The 23,516-nt window shown below is 45.3% G+C and overlaps 1 protein-coding gene across 25 annotated transcripts in view; it reads left to right on the forward strand.

Annotated features, from left to right (window-relative positions):
• Nucleotides 1-2,916: 2,916 nt before the first annotated feature.
• Nucleotides 2,917-23,516, forward strand: part of RPH3A (rabphilin 3A) — a 334,954-nt gene continuing 314,354 nt past the window's right edge. For all 25 annotated transcript variants that reach the window (XM_077955194.1, XM_077955204.1, XM_077955172.1 and 22 more), the window contains exon 1: nucleotides 2,917-3,000. The gene's annotated coding sequence lies outside the window, so the exon portion shown is untranslated. The remainder of the gene's footprint in view (nucleotides 3,001-23,516) is intronic.

Here is a 23,516-nt window from a genome sequence, read left to right on the forward strand (position 1 = left end):
ACAAACTACAAAGAGTAAAATATAAATAAAGAAGCTGAAGAAAAAAAAAAAAGAGAGAAACAGAAAGGACACCTCCGGTTGCCAGTAACTAGGGATGGATGAAATAAGAAGCATTTTCAGTTTTAGTCAAACCTTTAGAATTTTTCAAAATGCTTAAATGAGAAAAATAAGGAGGTGGAGTGCGTGTGGGAGTGGGCACTGCCAATTTAGATGAAGCTAAAATTTTAAATCTTGTTAAACAATCCCAACAAATTGGCATTCAAAGTGTGCTATTAATAAAAGCGTTCCTTTAAAAAAAAGGCTTGGTGTAAACCACTTTTTTTCTCTTCTCTTCTCTCTTCTCTCTCTCTCTCTCCCTCCCTCTCCCTCTCCCTCTCTCCTTCCTTCCTTCCTCTTTCCCTTCCCTTCCCTTCTTTCTTTTTCTTTCTTTTGACAGGGTCTCACTCTGTTGGCCAGGCTGCAGTGCAGTGGAGCGATTTTGGCTCACTGCAACATCTATCTCCCGGGCTCAAGCGATCCTCTCACTTCAGCCTCCTGAGTAGCCAGGACCACAGGTGCATGCCACCACCCCCGCCTAACTTTTGTAATGTTTGTAGAAGTGGGATTTCGCAATGTTACCCAGGCCAGTCTTGAGCTCCCAGATTCAGGTGATCCTCCTACCTTGGCCTCCCAAAGTGCTGGGATTACAAGTGTGAACCACCACCCCTGGCCTCCCCTTTCTACTTTCCCTTAATATGCTAAGGTTATTGGGTTACAAAGACTGTTCAACTTTTAGTTCCTTTGTTTATTAGCTGTGTGACCATGGAGAGTTAACTAGAACTTTCTGAGCCTCAGCCTCCAGGCTAAGTTAAAAAATTTTTTTGTAGACATAGGTTTTATAGACAGCACTACTATGTTGCCCAGGCTGGTTTTGAACTTCTGGCCTCAAGCAATCTTCCCTCCTTGGCCTCTCAAAGAGCTGTGATGAAAGGCATGAGCCACCATGCCTGGTCTGATCTCTGTTTTTAAGTATTGGCAATGAAGTCACATTTTTCTAGAACACCAATGAAACCAAACAGAATATGTTCTGCAGGCCACATTTGGCCACAATCCTCTGGGTTGCATCAGTTGCCTTAAGGAGGCAGAGAATGAGATGATTTCAGCCCTGGAAAGATGTTCTGCTCCATTTCATCCTTGGAATGGCTATCATGTCAAATGCAGGTACAAGATAATAACTAACATTATGGAGTGCCAACTGTGTGCCAGACACTCTCCCTAGCACTTTACTTGAGCTAATTTGTGAATACGTCCAACAACTACTCGTTTTCATTTGGGTCACAAATGAAAGTTTCATAAATGAGCTGAAAGTCCAGGTTAGGCACTGAGCCACTCAATGAAAACCCTGCACATTGGGGTCAGCAGTTCCATCAGAGACTAGCTAAGGAGGGACTTTGGTTGGCTGACTCCCTGAGGCCCTCCACTCCCCTCAATTTTCCTTTGAGGATCCTTAGAAGAGGGGGCAAGTGTTCCCAGTATAGGAACAGCAAGGGCAAATGCCCCAGGGGGCAACGGCCTCTGTGATTTGGGGAACAGTAAAATGAGGGAATGATTGAGGGGGAGGGAGGGGCATGTGAAGGGATTCTGCCTGTACCCTTAGAGAAACCCAACTGTAGAAGGGGTGGTGGAGGTGGGAGAGGGGTGGTGAGGGAGGGAGAGGGGTGGTGGGGGAGGGAGAGGGGTGGTGGGGGAGGGAAAGGGGTGGTGAAGGAGGGAGAGGGAAAGGGGTGGTGGAGGAGGGAGAGGGGGTGGGGGGAGGGGTGGTGGAGGAGGGAGAGGTGGTGGGGGAGACAGATGGGTGGTAGGGGAGGGAGAGGTGTGGTGGGGAGGGAGAGGTGTGATGGGGGAGGGAGAGGGGTGGTGGAAGAGGGAAAGGGGAGGAGGAGGAAGGGGGTGGTGGAGGTAGAAGAGGGATGGGGTGGAGGAGGGAGGGGGCGTGGAAGAGGGAGAGGGTAGTGGAGGTGGAGGAAGGAGGGGGTGGGAGTAGTGGAGAAGAAAGAGGGGGTGATGGAGGAGGAAGAAGAGGTGGTTGAGGAGGGAAGGGGTGGTGGAGGAAGGAGGCATGGAGGAGGGAGAGAGAGGAAGAGGAGAGTGGGAGGTGGAGGAGGGAGAGGAGGTGGTGGAAGAGGAAGAGGGAGTAATGAAGGTAGAGCAGGGAGAGGGGGTGGTGGAGGAGGGAGAGGGAGTGATGAAGGTGGAGGAGGGAGGGGGGAAAGGGAGTGATGAAGGTGGAGGAGGGAGAAAGGGTGGTGGGGTAGGGAGAAGGGGTGGTGGAGGAGGGAGAAGGGGTGATGAAGGTGGAGGAGAGAGAGGGGTTGGTGGAGGAGGGAGAGGGGGTGGAGGAGGGAGAGGGGGGTGGTGGAGGAGGGAGAGGGGGTGGTGGAGGAGGGAGAAGGGGCTGATGAAGGTGGAGGAGGGAGAGGGGGTGATGAAGGTGGAGGAGGGAGAAGGGGTGGTGGGGGAGGGCGAGAGGGTGGGAGAGGGAATGATGAAGATGGAGGAGGGAGGGGAGTGGTGGAGGAGGGAGAGGGGGTGGTGGAGGAGGGAGAGGGGGTGGTGGAGGAGGGAGAGGGGGTGGGAGAGGGAGTGATGAAGATGGAGGAGGGAGGGGGTGGTGGAGGAGGGAGGGGGTGGTGGAGGAGGGAGAAGGGGTAATGAAGGTGGAGGAGGGAGAAGGAGGAAGAAGAGGGAGAGGGGGTGATGGAGAAGGTAGAGGGTTGGTGGAGGAAGGTGGCAGTGGTGTTCCTAACCCTTGATCTTGGCTTGTTAACCCTTTCTGAGCTTCCCTCTAGTGGGGGGATGAGGATCGTCGGTTGTTCCCACATTTAAGGGCAGAGCCTGGCGGGGGGTGGTGTTGGTGCTCGAGGGTCACGCGCTGGTGGCTTTGCCGCGGTGGTGGCAGCGGTGGAAGAGGCGACACCACTGGAGGCGGCGGAGGGACGGGCCCACCAACGCTGCAGGCGGGTAAGGCGAGCGGGGGCTGAGGGCCACCAGGTCCTGCCCTCCCGAGCTGCAGCACGTGCTGGCTTAGGGGGCCGTGGGGGGTCCCGTGGGGGCGCGGCGGGGACGCGGGACGCTGCCTCCCGGAATGGGGCTGCTGGAGCGGGAGGATGCGCTAGAACCGGGGGTGGGGCGACGAGGGACTTGGGGGCGGGGAGACGGCGCGGGACCCGCGCTATCCTTTGGGATTTTGAGGGGCGGGTCCCGGCAGGGGCCCCCAACGTGGCTACTCCTGCGAGTCTCCGAGAGGGAAACAGGTGGTCGCGGGGTGGCTGTGGCGAGGTAGCTCCTCTCCGGTAGCCACGGGGTGTCGGATGTGCGCCTTTACCCACCCGTGATGTGCGCCTTTACCCAGGGTGGATGTGTGCATCTCCTGGAGCCGGCTGGGACCCCGCATCGGGTTTTGGTCAAGGATCTTTCGAAGGGGTAGGAAGACGGGAAACTCAGAAAGTGCTGAAATCTGGGCACTAGAGTCACAGTGTGTCTGATTTTTACCTGCATCCTCACTCCCACTCCAGGTCATAGCACGTTCCCTGGATCAGGGTTTCTGTAGTTAATCAGAGGGCATCTCCGCCCCCTACCCAAACCCCATCCCGACAATATATCCTTTTTATTTCACCTCCTAAACCAGGGGTTGCAAACTGGGATGCACATGGGGCCAGGCAGATGCACAATGGGTCCAACTCTTACCTGATTTCAACTATGCACCAGGCGCTGTCTATAGTTATTCATTCATTGAATCCTCACCACGCCCCCTGAACTTGCTACTTGTGATGACTGTGATTTTACAGATAGGGAAACAGGTAGGCAAGGTGAAAGTCGCTTACCCAAGATCACATGAGTAGCAAGTGCCAAGTCAGGGTGGGACTCCAGGCAGGTGGCTCCAGAGTCCTGGCTCTTAACCACCGTGCTGTGCTGAGCAGATGAGCTGTGGGGGTCACCAGGAGCCCCACTAGGGAGATTTAACGGCTGCCAGGCAGAATCGCAGACCCTGTGTGGCCAGACTGTCCAATTTATTGTCTCAGCCTCCTGAGTAGCTGGGACTACAGGCATGCACCACCACACCTGGCTAATTTTTGTATATTTTAGTAGAGATGGGATTTCACCATGTTGGCCAGGCTGGTCTCAAACTCCTGACCTCAGGTGATCCACCTGCCTCGGCCTCCCAAAGTGCTGGGATTACAAGCGTGAGCCACCTCACCCGGCCTTAATTTTTGTATTTTTAGTAGAGACAGGGTTTTGCCATGATGGCCAGGCTGGTCTCAAACTCCTAACCTCGGGTTATCTGCCTGCCTTGGCCTCCCAAAGTGCTGGGATTACAGGCATGAGTCACTGCAGCCAGCCCTGAGTTCTTATTTTCACACCCCTGAAGCTCAGATCTGGCCCCACATAATTTAGTGCAGGGAAGAATTTTGGTGAAGGGAAGAAGTTTATTTTGGAAGGTGTGGCTATACAAAAAAATGACAGTGTTCACACTGGTCTTACTCTTATCAGGGCCCTGGGGCCCTGAGCTATTCCCTCTTGTAAAACTTTTTTTTTTTTTTTTTAACTTACTGTATTTTTTTCAATAGATTTTCCTTTTTTTTTTTTTTTTTTAAATACAATCTCTCTCTTTGTCCCCCAGGCTGGAGTGCAGTGGCATGAAAATGGCTCATTGCAGCCTCGACCTCCTGGGCTCAAGCTATCCTTCTGCCTCAGCCTCCTGGGAAGCTAGTAACACAGGCATGTGCCACTGTTACCAGAAAGGGATTCCGATCCAGATCCCAAGAGAGAGTCCTTGGATCTCACGCTAAAAAGAATTTGGGGCGAGTCCATAGAGTAAAGTGAAAGCAGTTTTTTAAGAAAATAAAGGAACAAAGAATGGCTACTCCATGGGCAGAACAGCAGCATGGGCTGCTCACCTGCTTGTACTTACTGCTACTTCTTGATTCTATGGTAAACAAGGGGCAGATTATTCACGAATTTTCTAGGAAAGCGGTAGGCAATTTCTAGAACTGAGGGTTCCTCCCCTTTTTAGACCAGGTAGGGTAACTTCCTGATGTTGCCATGGCATTTGTCACTGTCATGCTGCTGGTGAGTGTGTCTCTTAGCATGCTAATGCATTGTAATTAGCATATAATGAGCAGTGAGGATGATCGGAGGTCACTTTGGTCGCCATCTTGGTTTTGGTGGGTTTTGACTGGCTTCTTTACCGTATGCTGTTTCATCAGCAAAGTCTTTTTGCCCTGTATCTTGTGCCGACCTCCTATCTCATCCTGTGACTTAGAATGCCTAACCTTCTGGGAATGCAGCTCAGTAGGTCTCAGCCTTATTTTACCCAGCCCCTATTCAAGATGAAGTTGCTCTGGTTCAAATGCCTCTGACACCATCATGCTCAGCTAATTTTTTGATTTTTTTTTTTTTTTTTTTTTGTAGAGATGGGGCCTCACTTTGTTGGCCAGGTTGGTCTTGAACTCCTGGGCTTAAGCAATCCTCTTGCCTCAACCTCCCAAAGTGCTAAACTTACAGGTGTGAGCCACTGTGCCTGGCCTAGTCTTCAAGTTTTTTGGGAGCCATAGCTCTGTCTTCCTCATTCTTATATTCCCACATGTCACACATACTGTATTTCACATCATGATATTCAGGAAGTACTGAATCAAATGTAATTAACTCAAGTAAAGTAGAGGTTCAGTCTCTTAGACACCTGCCTCAGGCAAGAAATCTCTCTTCCCCTCTGAGTTATAATGGAAGTCACTGTTCTCAAGCTTGTAGGATAAAGAGCAGCACAGACTCTGACATAGGACCCCTTTGTTTTCCTCGCTGCCACCCCTGAATTCAAAGTCGTTTTGTCCCTATGTGGGTGTCAAGCAGCTAGAAAAATGGGCCCAGCATGAGACAATTTCAAACAGTGCAGCTTTTTATTATGCAAAGGTAACAGGGTTTCTCGCAGCATGACCCCAGCAATAGTGGCTGGCTGTGACTGTTACCTCAGAGCCAGGAAAGAAAACAAGCTTTCAAGAGTATGAGTCAATCAAAGGGTGCTACTGACTTCACCTTTTGCTAGGGGGCCAGAATCTTTTGAGGGGCAAACCTATAATTCCAGCAACTAATAATGAGTCTTCAAAAAGCAACAAAACAAAACAAAAAACTTCCTAAGAAACCAACCCAAACCAAAACAACAAAAACAGAATGGAGAGAAATCTGGGAAGATCTACAGAAGATTATAAATCTTTAGGAGGCAGAATGGCCAGAACTAGATTTCTGTCATTTTGGTTCTACCTGAACCAAAACATGACCTGAGAAGGACTCAATGACGTGCCCTATGAACTTCATTAGGGATTGATGGATTCAATAAACTCCTGTTGCAAAAATGTGAACATAGCAACCACTTACATTTTAGTCTGAACTAGCCACTTTCTGACAGCTGGGAGTTGCAAAGTCAGCTGCTTACAGGGTCCGAGCATGAAATGTCAACAACTGAAGCAGGCAGAGCCAGAAAACACAAGAGTGGTGGGAATATAGTGAGTTGGGAACACATGCTCCATCTATAGGAGCAGCAGCAACTCAGTTCTGGGCAATCATTACCATGAAAAATGACAGGTTCAATGTTACTGTATGTTTTGGGAAGTTGGAAATCTAGGTTTTTTTACATGAAGTCTTCCAATTAAAAAATGTTAAAACATTTTATTATTTTACTAGTTCTTCCTCTTTCTTAATGATAGATTCCTCTGAAAATCTGATTAAAGCTATCTGTCGTGCCTAGGAAACTACAGCACATACTTTTTTTGTATACAATTTCAAGACATTCATAGACCGTCTCCCCCAATCCCATGGTGTCTCAAGGGCAGCAGGAATGCCTGCCCTGGTATTTATACTTTCCAAGAGAGGATCTGATTGGCTGGGTTTACCACTGTCAAATAGGTTGTACTTCCATTGGGTAGAGTTTCATCTGTGGTCTCCCCCTCATGCCCTGATTGGTTGCTTTTGGCTTGAGCCCGATTCTGAATCCCATAGTGACCATAGCTGCAGAGCTGGCTTCACCCAAAGCACGGCTCAGACAGACATTTCAGAACAAAGTATCCCAGGGATTACTTTTCGCAGAATTAAAATGTGGGCACCCGTATCATTTGAACTTCATGAACCTTCTCTTCCCAAATTCTCACCATTTGGAAAACTCCTCTTGCTCCTTTTCATCTTTCTTCTTGTATTAAAAAAAATTCTGGTACAGCCATTACATTTAATTTTTATGATCTTGTTTAAAAGATTAGCTGTATTGCATCAAAGTCATACAAGTACATAGTTTAAAAGTCAGATTATAACATATTTATAACAAAATATTAGTTTCTGTTCCTCTGTTCCTGGTCCATCCCTAGAGACAACTACTGCCAACTCCCTTACCTGTTTCTTTTATTTCTTCTTTTTAATTTTTTTGGAGACATAGTTTCACTCTGTCACCCAGGCTCTAGTGCAGTGGTGTGATCATGGCTCACTGCAGCCTTAACCTCTCGGGCTCAAGCCATCCTCCTGCCTCAGCCTCCTGAGTAGCTGGGACCATAGGCGTGCACCATCATAACTGGCCAAGTTGTTTCTTATGACATTCCCCCATCTTCGTATTTCTAAACTCGATTTTGACATATTTCCAGCTATTTCATTCACTGTTTCACTGACTCATTAATTAGCTGATTAAGTAAACACATACACAAGAAGCCTCAACTATAGGCTAAGGGCTGTCCTGGTGCTATAGAGAGAGGAGCAAAAACAGATACACTGTCTATTTCTATCTCTATCTTTCTCTCTCTGTCAGTTTCTTTGTCTTCCTGTCTGTCTCTCATTCACTGTTTTTATCTCTTTGCCTCTTTGTGTCTGTCTCAATCATTTTGTCTCTGTTCTCTGCCTCTCTCTCCACATCTCCCTGGATTTAACATAAAATGCTCTCTTTCTCTTTATCTCTGTCTTTCTACATCTCCCTACCCCCTGTCTTTCCCATCTCCCACACCCTTCTTAAAAGGGCATGACTATGAAAGCGTTCTTTCCAGGTGAGGCCATTTTTAACCAAGGACTTAGCAGACACTTTTGTCTTGTCTTTTGTATACAGTATTTGAGGGCGGGGGCGAGGTGGGGAAGTTAGCTGGTTTGCACTTTAATGTAGTTTAGTCAAGATAGTCTTTTTATGAACGAATTTGTGCAGATTAGTTTGCAAGATGTGACTAAAATATCAAATCCCTACACTGTCAAAGCACTAATGAATTGGGAAGGTAAATTATAGAAGAGTGTTTTCCTGTAGGAATTACACTGACATTCAAAATTAACTTTTCTTGATACCGAGTCCACTGCATTCCACACTGGCTTTGCGGGGAACATTTAAATCCAAGTTCTTGGTGAGTGCTCTAATAGACAAGCGCTGTGGTAATTAAATTAGAAGGCAAAAATTGTTCCTTGGTTACTTCCTGCAAGTTTTCTTACCTTGGGGGAATATTAGTGAGGAAGAATGTTTGGCAGAGTTGTATTAGTCTGTTCTCATGCTGCTAATAAAGACGTACCTGAGACTGGGTAATTTATAAAGGAAAGAGATTTAATTGACTCACAGTTCCGCATGACTGGAGAGGCCTCACAATCATGGTGGAAGAGCAAGGGACGTCTTACATGGTGGCAGGCCAGAGAGAGAGCATATGCAAGCGAACTCCCCTTTATAAAACCATCAGATCTCGTGAGGCTTATTCACCATCATGAGAAAAGCATGGGAAAGACCTGCCCCCGTGATTCAATTACCTCCCACTGGGTCCCTCCCATGATGTGGGAATTACGGGAGCTATAATTTAAGATTTGGGTGGGGACACAGCCAAACCATATTAAGAATCTTGACAAAATTAAGATTATTCAGCCTTTATGGAAATGAGCAGGTCCACAAATGACTCAAAATATTTGGGGGGAAAAGAAGTAGGTAGCTTGGGAAGTGTTTTAGGATTTTCCTTCTCTCCCTCCCACTTTCCCTTCCTTCCTTCTTTCCCTCTTTCTTTTCCATGTCCCTTTCTGTTTGGTTTTCCTTCCCTCTATACTATGCATAGGTTAGTAATCTGTTGTGCTTGAACCAAAGCTGAACTGACACTGAAGACACCTGGGTTCAGTCCCACTTTTGCTGCTCACCAGCTATGTGACCTTGTGAAAGTTATTCAACTTCTCTGGGCTTAGTTTCTTTTTCCGTTGAATAAGATGTTTTGGACCAGATGACCTCTAATGTATTTCCCAGATCTAAGATTCCTTCACACACCTACCAACAAATGTTTAAATTTTAACATGTATTTTTTTCTTGTTATGAACAGGGCAAACTCATTAAACAATTTGGAAAAAAAAATAAAAAAACGATAAGTGAACACTATCCACAATTCCATCATCCAAAGAACCAATGTGAACATTTTGGTGCAATTTTCTTTGTCTTTTTTTGATACATAATTTCACAAATCATGACTGTTCATACTGTGCACAATAGTTTTGTATCCTTTTTACATTTCTTCCTAAGCATGTCTCTGTGTCTTGCCTGTCTTCATGAACATTATGATGATGATGATTTTTTAGAGATAGGGTCTCACTCTGCTACCCAGGCTGGAGTGCAGTGGTGCAATTGTAGCTCACTGTAGCCTCCAACTCCTGGGCTTGAGCAATTCTCCCACGTCGGCCTGCCAAAGTGTTGGGATTACAGGCATGAGCCACCATGCCTGGCCATGACAACTTTTTTTTTTTTTTTTTGAGACAGGGTCTCCCTCTGTTGCCCAGGCTAAAGTGCAGTGTCGTGATCATAGCTCACTGCAGCCTTGACCTCCTGGACTTAAGCAATCCTTCTACTTCAGTCTCCCAACTAGCTGGGACTACAGGCATGCACCATGTCCAGCTAGCTTTTTTTTTTTTTTTTTTTTGGTATTTTTCGTAGAGATGGAGTTTCACTATGTTGCCCAGGCTGGTCTTGAAATGCTGGGCTGAAATGATCCACCTGCCTTGGCCTCCCAAAGTGCTGGGATTACAGGTGAGAGCCTGGCCATGAACAACATTTTTAATGTGTGTGTAATATTTCATTGAGCAGTCATGTCTGGATTTATATAACTACTCTCCGGTTGACAGACATTTTGGTTGATGCCAGCTTTTCTCTTATGGCTAGTTGTGATTCATATCTTTGTTCATGAACATTTCTCCATCTTTTTATTTTCCTTGAGTTTATGGCTCTTTCAATGATTCTATTTGTGTTTCCTGGCAAACATGGATAAATGCCCCAGAAACTTGCTGGGTGGGTGGCTTCGTGAATTTTCCCTGGAATTAAAACTTACTTTGCCTCCCATAACTGAATTGACTGTATGTCAGAGGGAGGACAGTGGCTGGGAGGTAACTCTGACTTTCATGCTTTATTAAGTCCTCACTTGCCTGCAGCCTCACTTCTTTTAGGTATGACCTAATTTTCATTGAGTTCTTTTGTCTGCATGGCTAATAACGACATTATTATCAACAACAATAACAGCTACTGTTTTAAGAATTTATTCAATACTGCCAGGTATTGTTCACTGTCTCATTCCATCCTCACAGCAGCCCCTCTGAAGTCAATATTTTCAACATTTTGCAGATGAGGAAACTGAGGCACAGAAAAGTTGAGTTCTTTTCTCAAGATCAGATAGGGAATAGGATTTGCACCAAGTTTCTCTTTATCCAAGAGTTTGACCTCTGAAGCACTATATTCCTCCCCTTGCCTTCATATTCGCTCTCCTAGAAACATCTATAATTAAAAAAAAAAAAAGAAGAAAAGGAGGAGATTGATAAAGGGATGAAAGGAAGAAGGAACCATCCTTTGCATTTCCCTAAGGTCTAGCAGCAGCTCTGCATTAAAAGCCAGGAGACTTGGGTTCCTCTTCTAGCCTTACTATTTCAATTGCTGTGTGGCCTTGAGCAAACTACATCCTATATCCATGCCTCGGTTTGTAATCTACAAAATTAAAGGGCTGGTCATGTGCGGTGGCTAATGCCTGTAATCCCAGCAGTTTGGGAGGCTGAGGCGGGCGGATCACTTGAGGTCAGGAGTTCGAGATCAGCCTGACCAACATGGTGAAACCCCGTCTTTACTAAAAATACAAAAATTAGCCAGGTGGTTGTGGCGGATGCCTGCAGTCCCAACTACTTGTGAAGCCAAGTCAGGAGAATTGCTTGAGCCTAGGAGGTGGAGGTTGCAGTGAGCCGATATTGTGCCATTGCACTCCACCCTGAGTGACAGAGTGAGACCCTGTCTTAAAAAAAAAAAAAAAAATTAAAAGGCTAAATTATAGAGTCTTTATGGACTCTGAGACTCTTAAGATTCCCTGATTAACCCTAGGTTGGTGGGAGGGGACTCAGAAGTGATTATGGCTGCAGAAAATGGGGAAACCAAGGTTCAAGGAAGTCCGCAGCGTCACAAAAACTATCAGGCCCTGTTGGATCTTTCACGTGTAAATATCTGAGACTTTGTATTTTGGAGTCTGTTCGGGAATGGATTTATTGAAGGTAAAACACAAAAGGAGAATAGAGTTAAGAATATCTGCACACCACAGGGAACCCAAGAGCAGGAACAAGGGAACCAGATGTTTATGTTCATATCTACACTCCCGGCAACATCATGCCTCTCACTCTGACACCGCTATCTGTGCTCCAGGGCCCAGGAAGTTGCTGAGTTTTCAGATATTTGAGCCTGAACTAACACCTCCCACCTCAATCTAGCACAAAGAATCTGATTGGTCCAACCAGGGTCACATGGTCTACTTCTGATCCAATTAACTGTGTCAGGCTGGGGGTGTGGTCCAAACACGGGGGTCACCTCCAGAGGGGCGGGTCACCTCAGGTGTCGTTCCTGGGCGTGATGGCTCAGAAGTCCAGGGACGGAATTACTCCATGGGGGCACACTCTTGGTTGTCTCACAGTGCAGCAAGAGCTCCTGCAGTTGTTATTAAGAATGGAACTTTAAATTATTTACTTCTACTTTATGTGAAGTGGCTCTCCCAGGAAGGAATGAACAAAACTGGGGACGCCTAGGGGGGGCCAATTATTGTTTGTTTGAGGCTTTGAGGTATGCACGTGTGCAGAGGGACGGTGTGTTAGTCAGGGTTCTCTAGAGGGACAGGATTAATAGGATAGATGTATATATAAAGGGAGTTTATTGAGGAGTATTGACTCACACTATCACAAGGTGAAGTGCCACAGTAGGCTGTCTGCAAGCTGAGGAGCAAGAAAGCCAGTCTGAGTCCCAAAACCTCAAAAATAGGGAAGCCCACAGTGCAGCCTTCAGTCAGCGATCAAAGGCCCGAGAGCCCCTGGCAAACCACTAGTTTAGGTCCAAGAGTCCAAAAGCTGAAGAATTTGGAGTCCGATGTTCGAAGGCAGGAAGCGTCCAGCACGGGAGAAAGATGGAGGCCGGAAGACTCAGCCAGTGTAGTCCTTCCACGTTCCTCTGCCTGCTTGTATCCTAACTGCAGACGGTTGATTCGATGGTGCTCACCCAGACTGAAGGTGGGTCGACCTCTCCTAGTTCACTGACACAAATGTTTATCTCCATTGGCAGCACCCTCACAGACACACGCAGGAACAATACTTTGCATCCTTCAATCCAATCAAGTTGATTATAGTCAGTTTCAGTCAAGTTTTATTTGATGATTTCCCACATAGTGATATTCACTAAGGGAGAGTTCGCAGTTGAAAACCTGGATGGCCTCATCACTGCGCATTGAATCTCGTTTCTTGAAAAGGTTACGCCGGGCGCAGTGGCTCACACCTGTAATCCCAGCACTTTGGGAGGTCGAGACAGGTGGATCACTTGAGGTCAGGAGTTTGAGACCAGCCTGGCCAACATGGTGAAACCCCGTCTCTACTAAAAATACAAAAATTAGCTGGGCGTGGTGGTGCAGACCTGTAGTTCCAGCTACTCGGGAGGCTGAGGCAGGAGAAACGCTTGGACTCGGGAGGCAGAGTTTGCAGTGAGCTGAGATCCTGTGCCACTGCACTCCAGTCTGGGTGACAGAGTGAAACTCTGTCTCAAAGAAAAAAAAAAAAAAAAAGTTGGCTAAAATGGCCAGGTGGTGCCAAAAGGAGTGTTCTAGAGAATCAACACACCTCAAATCCTGATGTTGGGATTCAATAAGGACTAAGAGCCCTCTAGATAAGTAGAACTCAAACTTTAGATTGTTGAGGAACTACCCAGGGTGTTTGTTGATATGCAGATTCCTGGTAGTCCCCCAGAAATTCTGTGGGTCCAAGGAGGTAGAGGTGTGGACTGGGGAGACTGTATTTTTAGCAAGTGCCTCAAGGTCAGTCTGATGCTGGTAGTCTGATCCATATGATTACTTTTCATATGTAAAAAGAAGAAAAAATTCCGTGAAATTCTTCTGCAATGAAATCTGATGTGTCATATAAAGGTTGAGCTGCTTCAGGCGATGTAGCAGATGAGGGGCCCAGAGTTCTCCCCATTCTACCCTGTGCTGTGCCCTCCACGCTTGTATTAACAAAGCCGCTATTTATTTATTAGCTGCTGGAGGAATTGGGGACAAAGTAATGAATAAAATAAACCAAATTCCAGTCCTCATGGGACTCTTCTACCTGCAAGGAAGGCCGGCAATACATAAATTAGCTAATAAGTAACTTGCAGGTTGTGCTAAGTGCTGTGAAGGCAAATATAGCTGTGGGGAGTGGACAGAAATACTGGAAGGGGGATGTCAGGCCATCTGAAAAGGCATTTGAGTAAGGACCTGAATGCAGTGAGGGAGTAAGGCGTGAGAAGATTTGTGAGGAAAATGTTCCAGGAAGAAGGCATGGCAAGGGTGAAGGCTATGAGGCTGGAATAAGCTAAGAGTAGTCCAAGAAGGCCTGGCAGAGGAATGAAGCTAGAGGGAGCGTGCAGACAGGTGGGTAGGGGCCAGGTCACTTGCAGCCTTGCCTATGACTTTGCACAGGCCCTGTGCATAGTAAGGTGTTTGTATTTCATTTTGGGAATGATGGAAACCATGTCCTCAGGTAATCTTCCCAACAGTCTAATGAAGAAGGTCCTACTATGTATGGCCATTTTACAGTTAAGGAAACTGAGGCATAGAGAGATGAAGACATTCACAACTTCTAAGTAGGAATATGAGGATTTGGACCTCAGGGTGGCTTCAGAGGCCACTGCTCACTACCACACGATACCGTCTCCTAGATATCTCAGGAGTTTAGCATCAAATTCCACATGGTAGATCCTTTATGGAGCTGCAGTAGGTATAGTGGGAAGTTATTCTGGCCACTTGCTAGTTGTCTCTTCTTGGGTTAGGAATTTACATTTGTGAGGTATGTAAAATGAGAAGGCTATTTTCCCATCTAATTCATTTCATTGGGTTTTGAAGAAGAAGAATAAATGTGCTTTATAAACTATAGAATGCAACATAAATACTGTGAATCATCTCCACTGAGTTTGACTTAACCCTTGTTTCCTTTGAGAAAGACAAAAAAACCCTTCTGATTTGTGGAAATTTGAAACCTCATTGAGGCAACTCTTGGGTCAAAGGGAAATCACACTGAAATTATGAAATATTCAGAGAAAGAGGTAATAAAAATATGCATCAGTTTCTTTAGGATATAGCTAGTGCAGTGTGCAAAGGCAAATTCATAGTCTTAATATGGTTCTTGTGAGAGTGAAAATGTCACACAGTGATGACAATCATGAGCTGTGGAATCAGACTTGGATTGAAATCTGAATTTTGTCACTTCTGAGCTATGTGATCTTGGATAATTGCTTAATCTCTCTAAGTCTTAGAGTTAGTCCAGTTTCATTATCTGGGAACTGGCAATGGTAGTAATCTACCTGATAGAATTTTGTGCTGGCTGTTCCCTCTGCTTGGAACGTTTGTCTTGTGTGGTTGGCTCTCTTATTTCATTCAGGTTTTTGCACAACATCACAGCCCCTTATGCTTTATTTTTCTTTATCTCATTTATGACTTCCTGACTTTATATTGTATATTTATTTTTTGGTTGTTTCCTTCTATAGAGGTCATCTATGTGAGAGTAGAGACTTTGTCTTGGTCATTGCTGAACCTCTGGGAACTAGAGCGATGTTTGGCACACAGAAAATTTACTGCACACCTGTTGAATGAATGTGTGGGTGCATGGTGGGGCTGAGCAGAAGGCTAAGACAATGGATATAAGCACTTAGGAGAGCACCTCGCTCTTTGTGAGCCCTTGGTGAATATTGGAGGTTTGTTTTTGGCTTCTATTCATTCTTACAAGATGATCTCTTCAAAAATCTAGACTATAATCTTCTTGAAGAAAAGAAAGGTGCCTTTCACAGTTCTGTGTTTCCTGCTTATGCTAAGCACATCGAGGTGGCTCAGTGAATGCTTTCATTGAGAGAACTGAGGTATATGGAAGTGAGATTAGTGCCTCTATGATGTTTATCATTCCTTTTATTGCTGGGCACAATGAAGATGCTCGATAAATATTTGTTGAGCAAATGAATGAACAAAAGCAATCCTTTTATGCACACCGTTAAATGGAGTGGACTGTGGAAATGTAGATGTATTAGTCTGTTCTCATGCTGCTAATAAAGACACACCCGAGACTGAGTAATTTATAAAGGAAAGGAGGTTTAATGAACTCACAGTTCCATATGGCTGGGGAGGCTTCACAATCATGGCGGAAGGTGAAAGAGGAACAGAGGCATGTCTTACCTGACGACAGGCAAGAAAGTGCATGCAGGGGAACAACTGACATATATTAAACCATCAGATCTTGTAAGACTTACTATCATGAACAGCATGGGAAAAACCTGCTCCCATGATTCAATTATCTCCCACCGAGTCCCTCCCATGACATGCGGGGATTATGGGAGCTATAATTCAAGATGAGATTTGGGTGGAGACACAGCCAAATCATATCAATATGTAAAGTCAAATTCTAAGAGAAGCTCAATGTCTGGGTGCATTATTTAGATCCTGCGAGCCCTCCTGCCTCGCTCTTTCCCTCTCTCCACCACATTCTCAGCAGCTGCACTTTGCCTTCTCCTAGGCCAGTTAAGCCCGTTTTCTGGGGATGTGGGGCCTGTGGGTGTAGAACTGAACCCAGATCCCACTCTGCCCTTGCCAAGAAACCAGTGGACACAGGAGGCAGATGGTAACCTGGCAATTAGACCACAGTGTGACATGTGGAGCAGCACAGGGGTACCAGGAACATTCTAAAGGGGCTGTAATTCAGCTGGGGGAATCTGGAAGGCTACTTGGAGGTACAGACACCTAAAGTGAAATCTGAAGGATGGACAGAGATTAAATAGGGGGAGGAAAAAGGAGTGGGATTCTAGGGGGAACGGGGGAGAGTGTTCCAGGCGGGAGGAACAGCATATGCAAAGGCCCTGAGGCAGGAGAAACACAGGGTTTCTGGTATGAATGGAGGAAGAAGACCAGGCTGGTAGAGGGGGCAATTAGTAGAATTATTGAAAGATGAGGCTGGAGGGGGAAGTGGGGGCCAACCCGGGAGGGTTGGTACACCCAAATCTCCTGCCCAGGCCTCACTGCTCACTGGCCTACCTTATTCCTGCCTCTCAACTTTGTTCTCAGGCTTCCTCTTACAAACTGTGCTTTCTCTCCGCCTTAGGGCTAACCAAATTCCTGGCGACTTCAGTCCATTTAACTCCCCATGCCCAGTATCTGTCCTCAACTCTGCTCCTGCAACAAATAAAAACAACCCTTACTCTCTCAGTTCCAACCACCATGACCTACTTGCTGTTCCTTGAACATCTCCAAGAACATGCGTTGCCTCAGGGCTTTGCACTGGCTGTTCCCTCAGCCTGCAATACTCTTCCCTGGGAGATTTGCCTGGCTCTCCCATTTCCTCCAGGTCTCAACATATATGACACCTCCCCTGACCACCCTGTTTAACATGACACCTCCTCTCACTTTCTAGCCATCTCTGGCTAGCTTTATTTCTTTTTAATCACAACAATGAATACTTTATAAATCCATTTGTTCATTCATCTCCTGTCTGTCTCCCCCGCACCCTGCACCGTTTGCTCCATGAGGGCAGGGACCTTGTCTGTATCCTTGGTAAGTGGAACACAGAAGGTGCATAATTAACATTTGTGGAATGAAAAATAGTAAACTGTGGTGGCTCACGCCTGTCATCCCAGCACTTTGGGAAGCCGAGGTGGGCAGATCACTTGAGGTCAGGAGTTCAAGACCAGCCTGGCCAACATAGTGGAATTCTATCTCTACTAAAAATACAAAAATTAGCTGGGTGTGATGGTGCACACCTGTAATCCCAGCTACTTCGGAGGCTGAGGCAGGAGAATCGCTTGAACCCAAGATGGGGAGGTGGCAGTGAACTGAGATCATGCCACTGTACTCTAGCCTGGGTGACAGAGCAAGACTCCATCTCAGAAAAAAAAAAAAAAAAGTAAAAGAAAAATAATAATGGGGCCAGGCTCTGGACCACTTGCATCATAGACTTTAACTGATTTCATTTACATGACACTGATTTCTTCATCTATGATTTTCACCCATTAGTGCTGAGAAAACAGCCTCAGAGAGGACAATGGATTTGCCTAGGGTCCCAGAGGCAGTGAGTGGCACAGCTGGAGTGGCACTTATGTGTGGCTGATTCCACTGAGCAATTGCAGCCACCAGCCTCGGAGACTACCCTGCTGAATGAGGGTTCCAGCCTCGACTCAATCACCTTTCACCCAGTGACCTTGAGCAGGTCCTTTCTCTCTGTTGTTAGAATCCCATAAGCCACAGAATACCAGAAAGTCCATGTTGTTTCTGTAATCCACAAAGATAGCACAGCTCCTCCTCATTCCATGAGTCCCCCAGTGGGGTGGACATCAGGGCTCAGTGTCATGGAAATGGCTCATGGGGTGACTCAGATTTGGCTCAGGCTCAGGGTTGTATAGTTTTAGAGCTGATACAGAGCACTTAGGACTGCTGGATGAATTTGAATGGCAGTTACATTTTGTTCAACCTGAAGTGTGTTTGAAATAATTTTATTTAATTTCCATGTTTAAAAACTGAGAAATCTCATATAAAAATCCAGATTTCCACTTCTCTTAAAATCTAAAACTAATCACAGGTAGCAACACTTAGGTGATATTGAGGAGCACCTTTAAAAAAAATTAGTTAATTAAGAGATGGGGTCTCACTCTGTTGCCCAGGCTGGAGTGCAGTGGTACAATCATAGCTCAACCTCAAAACCTTAGGCTCAAGTGATCGTCCTGCCTCAGCCTCCCGAGTAGCTGGAACTACAGGCACGTGCCACCACACCCAGCTAATTTTAAAAAAGTGTTTTTTAGTTTTTTTGTTTTTGTTTTTTTTTGGTAGAGATGGAGTCTCACTATATTGCCTAGACCTGTCTTGCACTCCTGGCCTCAAGGGATCCTCCCACCTCAGCCCCCTAAGTAGCTGGTACCACAGGTGTATGCCACCAAACCCAGATAATTAATTTTTTTAAATAGAGGTGGGGTCTTGCTATGTTGCCCAGGCTGGCATCAAACTCCTGGGCTCAATGATCCTCCTACTTCAGCCTCCTGAGTAGCTGGGACCACAGGTGTGTGCCACCACAACCAGATAATTAAAAAAAATTTTTAAGAGATGGGATCTTACTATGTTACCCAGGCTGGTCTTGAACTCCTGGCCTCAAGCAATCCTCCCACCTCAGCCTCTCAAAGTGCTGGGATTGCAGGTATATGTGACCCACTGCACTGGCCCTGCAGAGCACCATTCTATGGGCATGTGCCACCTTGTTTGCTCCCTGTCCCATGAGGTCACTTCTCTCATTTTGTGGTCCCTGTAGCCATTTGAGTTGGAGACCTCTGGCGAGTTTTATTTGAGCTGAACTTCAGTACCAGTTAAGCACAGGCTGTGATGTGCTGAACTTTTCACTTTCAGAATGGCACCCAGTAAATCAAGTCTGGGTATGATGCCATGCCGGGCTGTTCTTACAGATGCTGTGGGAATTGTGCGGCTCTATTGCTGCACTCTGCATTGTTTTGGTGATTTGTGCTCAGAAATGAAATCACTGCTTGGATACTGCTAGACTGCGGGGACAGATAACTCAGTAGAACTCCTCACCTGCCTTTGAGACAGTCTGTGATGGATTGTCACTTATTTCTTTTCATCTGTGGTTTTATGTTTGTCTCTACTGCATTCTGAAGTCTTAATTCAGGAGCCCAAGCCAGGTCATCCAGTTAAAAACTTCCTGGCAGTATCGCTATGGTAATTCAATCGTCCCTCAGTATCACCGGAGGTTGGTTCTAGGACCCCCTTGAATACCAAAATCTGTGGGTTCTCAAGTTGCTGACATAAAATGGTACAGTATTGGCATGTAACCTATGCATGTCCTCTTGTATACTTTATATCACCTCGAGATTATTTAAATACCTAATACAATGTAAATGCTATGTAAATAGTTGTTATACTGTATTGTTGGCTGAGCATAGTGGCTCAAGCCTGTAATCCCAGCACTTTGGGAGACTGAGCTGGGTGCATCCCTTGAGGTCAGGAGTTCAAGACCAGCCTGGATAACATGGTGAAACCCTGCCTCTACCAAAAATACAAAAATTAGCCAGTCTTATAACCTGGTCTCAAAATAAATAGATTACAATTAAAATTAAATAGTTATTACACTGTATTGTTTTAAAATAGTTATTGTTATTATTATTTTTTGAGATGGAATCTCTGTCACCCGGACTGGAGTGCAGTGGTGTGAACTTGGTTCACTGCAACTTCTGCCTTCCAGGTTCAAGCGACTCTTCTGCCTTGGCCTCCCAAATAGCTGGGATTACAGGTGCCTGCCACCATGCCTGGCTAATTTTTGTATTTTTAGTAGAGATGGGGTTTCACCATGTTGGCCAGGCTGTTCTCGAACTCCTTACTTCAAGTGGTCTGTCCGCCTTGGCCTTCCAAAGTGCTAGGATTATAGGCATGAGCCACTGTCCCTGGCCGTTGTATTAATTTTTATTTTGGAAAATTTTCGATCTGTGGTTGGTTGAATCTATGGATGCAGAACCTGCAGATACTGATGGCTGACTGTATATCCTTGTTTGTGTGCTGACTTGAGTGTGTATCTCTTCTGTGGCAGAGACAATAATGTTCCTCAGATGGTCCCGGCACTTCTCCATTCCCAGCTCCTTGTAGTTAAGCAGGGCCATATGACTCATGCCTGTCAATGGGCTGTGAGCAGAAGGGGCATACATCACTCCCAGGCCTAAGCCTGGGAAAGCCTGTGTGAGTTTTCTGTGTGCTTTTTTCTGCTGTATGGAGTCTGAGTCTGAAGTCCTCATGGTGAAAATGGGAAATCAGGGTATCATTTGAACTTGGTGCTATGGTCTGAACATTGTGTCTCCCTAACTTTGTATGTTGAAATTCCAGCCCCCAACATGATGTGAGGGGATGGGGCTTTGGGAGATGATTAGGACCTGAGAGTGGTGCCCTTATGAATGGGATTAGTGCCCTAATAAGAAGAGACACCAGAGAGCTTGCTGCCTCTCCCTCTTTGCTCATGTGAGGCTACAACAAGAAGATGATCATCTGTAAACCAGAAAGGGGATGCTCACTGGAACCCAATCTGCTGGTACCTTGATTGTGAACTTCTCAGCCTCCAGAATTGTGAGAAACAAATGTTTGCTGTTTGAGCTGCCCAAATTTATGCTAATTTGTTATAGTTGCCAGAGGTGATTAAAACACCTGGATTTCTAAGTTACTAGACCTGCAACAGACTCTGGGGCAGGAGTAAACTTTTGTTGTGTTAAGCTGGTGGGATTTTGGTGTGTTTGTTACACAGCAGAACCTAGTCCATCCTGACTGATACATTCTCCATTAGAATTGATGAGTAGGAACTGCACATCCATGTCTAGCAAAGCTCTTGACAGCCAGTGCTCAAGAAATATTACAGAGTGAATAAAAGAATAATTATGGTTTGTGTTATTAGATGATACATATAGCTACTCTTTTTCCTCATAGATGGTGTGTTAGATTGAAAGGCCACCTTCCTGGGAAGGAAAGGAGAACCAACACTTGTTGAGTGCTGTCTATTGTGCTAATTATTATCCACATCTAAATATAAAATGAGGTCCAGGGAGATTAGGCAGTTATCCTGGGGATAGAGCTATCTAAGAGTGGTTCTCCTAGAATGACTCCTATCCATCTTTTCGGTTGTCTTTAGGTCTTGGCTTTAATGCCACCTCCTTAGGGAAGCCTTCCTTGATCACTAGACTAGATTAGTTGTCACTGTTATATGCTCCCCTAACTCCTAGTACTTCCCCCATATAACACTCACTTCCCTTCAGATTTTGAGTGCTCTGAGAATAGATCCTGTGTCTGTTTTGCTCAATGTAGTATATCCAGCACCTAGTATAGTACCTGGTACATAGTAAATGCTCAATATATGTTTGTAGATTGAATAAAGACAGTCAGGAAACTTAGACTTTTGTTTTGGTACTGCCTCTCATCAGTTGTGTTATTTCAGACCAATAGTTTCATCTCTCTGAATTCTAGTAGTCTCATTTGTACAAAAAGGGTGCTTGATTAAATTTGTTCTTTTTGGCTCTAGTATTCCACAATTATTTCATTCACAAACTACCCTCTCATTCCATCTCTGGGCCTACTTTTGGGTCACCTCCTGGCCTCTTATTCCATCTGTATTCCTGGAATAATTGACAGAATTGGGAATTGAACTCAGGCAGTCTAACTACAGAGTCCATAATTCTAACTGCTCATTCCACCCACATACCCACCCACCCATCTCTCTATGCAATCATCTTTCTTCCGTCCACTCACACACTCATCCATCCATCCATCCATCATCTATATAATAATCCCTCCCTCCATTTATTCATTTGAGTATCTTCTGTCCAAATACCCATCCATTTTTCAGCAAATACTTTTGAAGTGAGTATTCCATGCTAGGCCCTGTGCTGGGGTCCTTGGGTTCCAGCAAAAACAAAACAGACTCGGTTTCTGCTCTCTTGGAGCTCTCAGTCTAATTAGTATTGGGGAGTTTCTCTTTAGTTGCTATTGATGTGGGAGGTTGAAATAATGTCCAATGTGTGAGCTGGAGCTCTTTGGTTGATTTTATTGTATTGGTTTTTGTATCTTCATAGATAATATAACGGCACTTTGTTATTATTATTATGCATAAATGTATTGATTAATTCACCAATGTGCATTGAGCACTCGCTATATTCCAGGCATTGTGTTTGATGCATGCAAGGCCCAACTTTTGCACAACTCTAGAGGGCATTACTCACATGGTATTCTATTTGATTCTGAAGTTGCACAGCATAGTGGAAACAGGCATTTGTCACTCTCCTGAAGGAGTCCCCAGCCTACCATAGTAATTAAGAGCTTGGGCTCTGGGTCTGGACAGCCTGATCTTGAGGCCCATTTCCACACTTACTGGCTATGTAATTTTGTCAAATCACTTCACCTCTCTGTGCTTCCATTTTTCTCACCTGTAAAATAAGGATAATAACTGCTAATTCATTGAGTTTTTACATGGCTCTGAGTTAATTCATGAAAAAGCTCTCAGAATAGTACCTAGCACCTAGTAAATGCTCAACAAAAAGATCAGTGAGCAGCTTAGATATATCTCTTACTTGGTGGCTTTCTCTAATGGTTTTTCAGATGGGGAAACTGAGTCAAGAGATAACCTAGCCTAACCTGACATGATAAGCTAAAACCAGAGTCTAAGATAATCAATTAGTGACTAGTTACTGATCCGGAGGGTATGTAATCATGTAGCAAAATATTTCCCTTAGCTGAGATACTCCATTTTTGATGTTTGACTATTGACAGCTTCCAAGCCGTCTCCCTCCTCCTTCCCCTTTTGCCTCGTATCTGGGTAAGCCAATAAGAAATCCTGTGCACTATCTTTTTTGGCATTGGTGGAGAAGTTCAACCACCCACGCAGTACCGTCATTCAACCGCACCCCTCTAACCACAATAAAAACCAAAGCCATTGCCCCTCCCTTTGCTCAAGCCATTCCAGACCAGCTTGGGTGTTTTTCCTGCTCTTCTCAGAAAGAAACATTATGTGAGTTAATAATTACTTCCATACTCTTAGTGCACATGTGGCCTCATCATTCTTGACATCCAAGCCAATTTTGGGTAGAGTATTGATTCCGTCCCCCCTGGGAGCAACCACACAATAGCAATGCTAGCTGAGAATGAAATTTGGAAGAAAAATGGAAGTTCTACTTGGCCTGAAAAAAATGACCCAGCTCCTGTGCTGCAGCAATTCCATTTCTCTGACACTACTGGAGAAAATACATAGACATGTGTGAAGGGAACAGCTCCACAGACCATGAGACATCTGGCATGGGCTACTCAGCCACCATTAAAACAGTTATGTAGGTTGGTATGTATGGACAAAAGGTAGGTTCTCAAAACATCATTGAGTGGGAAAAGCAAGATAGATAATTTGTTAAATATGTTCATGGTCTCTTCATTGTTTTGTTTCTTATTTTTGAGACAGGATCTCGCTGTCTTGCCCAG

This window comes from Macaca mulatta, chromosome 11, assembly GCF_049350105.2.
Source record: "Macaca mulatta isolate MMU2019108-1 chromosome 11, T2T-MMU8v2.0, whole genome shotgun sequence".
Classification (NCBI taxonomy): domain Eukaryota; kingdom Metazoa; phylum Chordata; class Mammalia; order Primates; family Cercopithecidae; genus Macaca; species Macaca mulatta.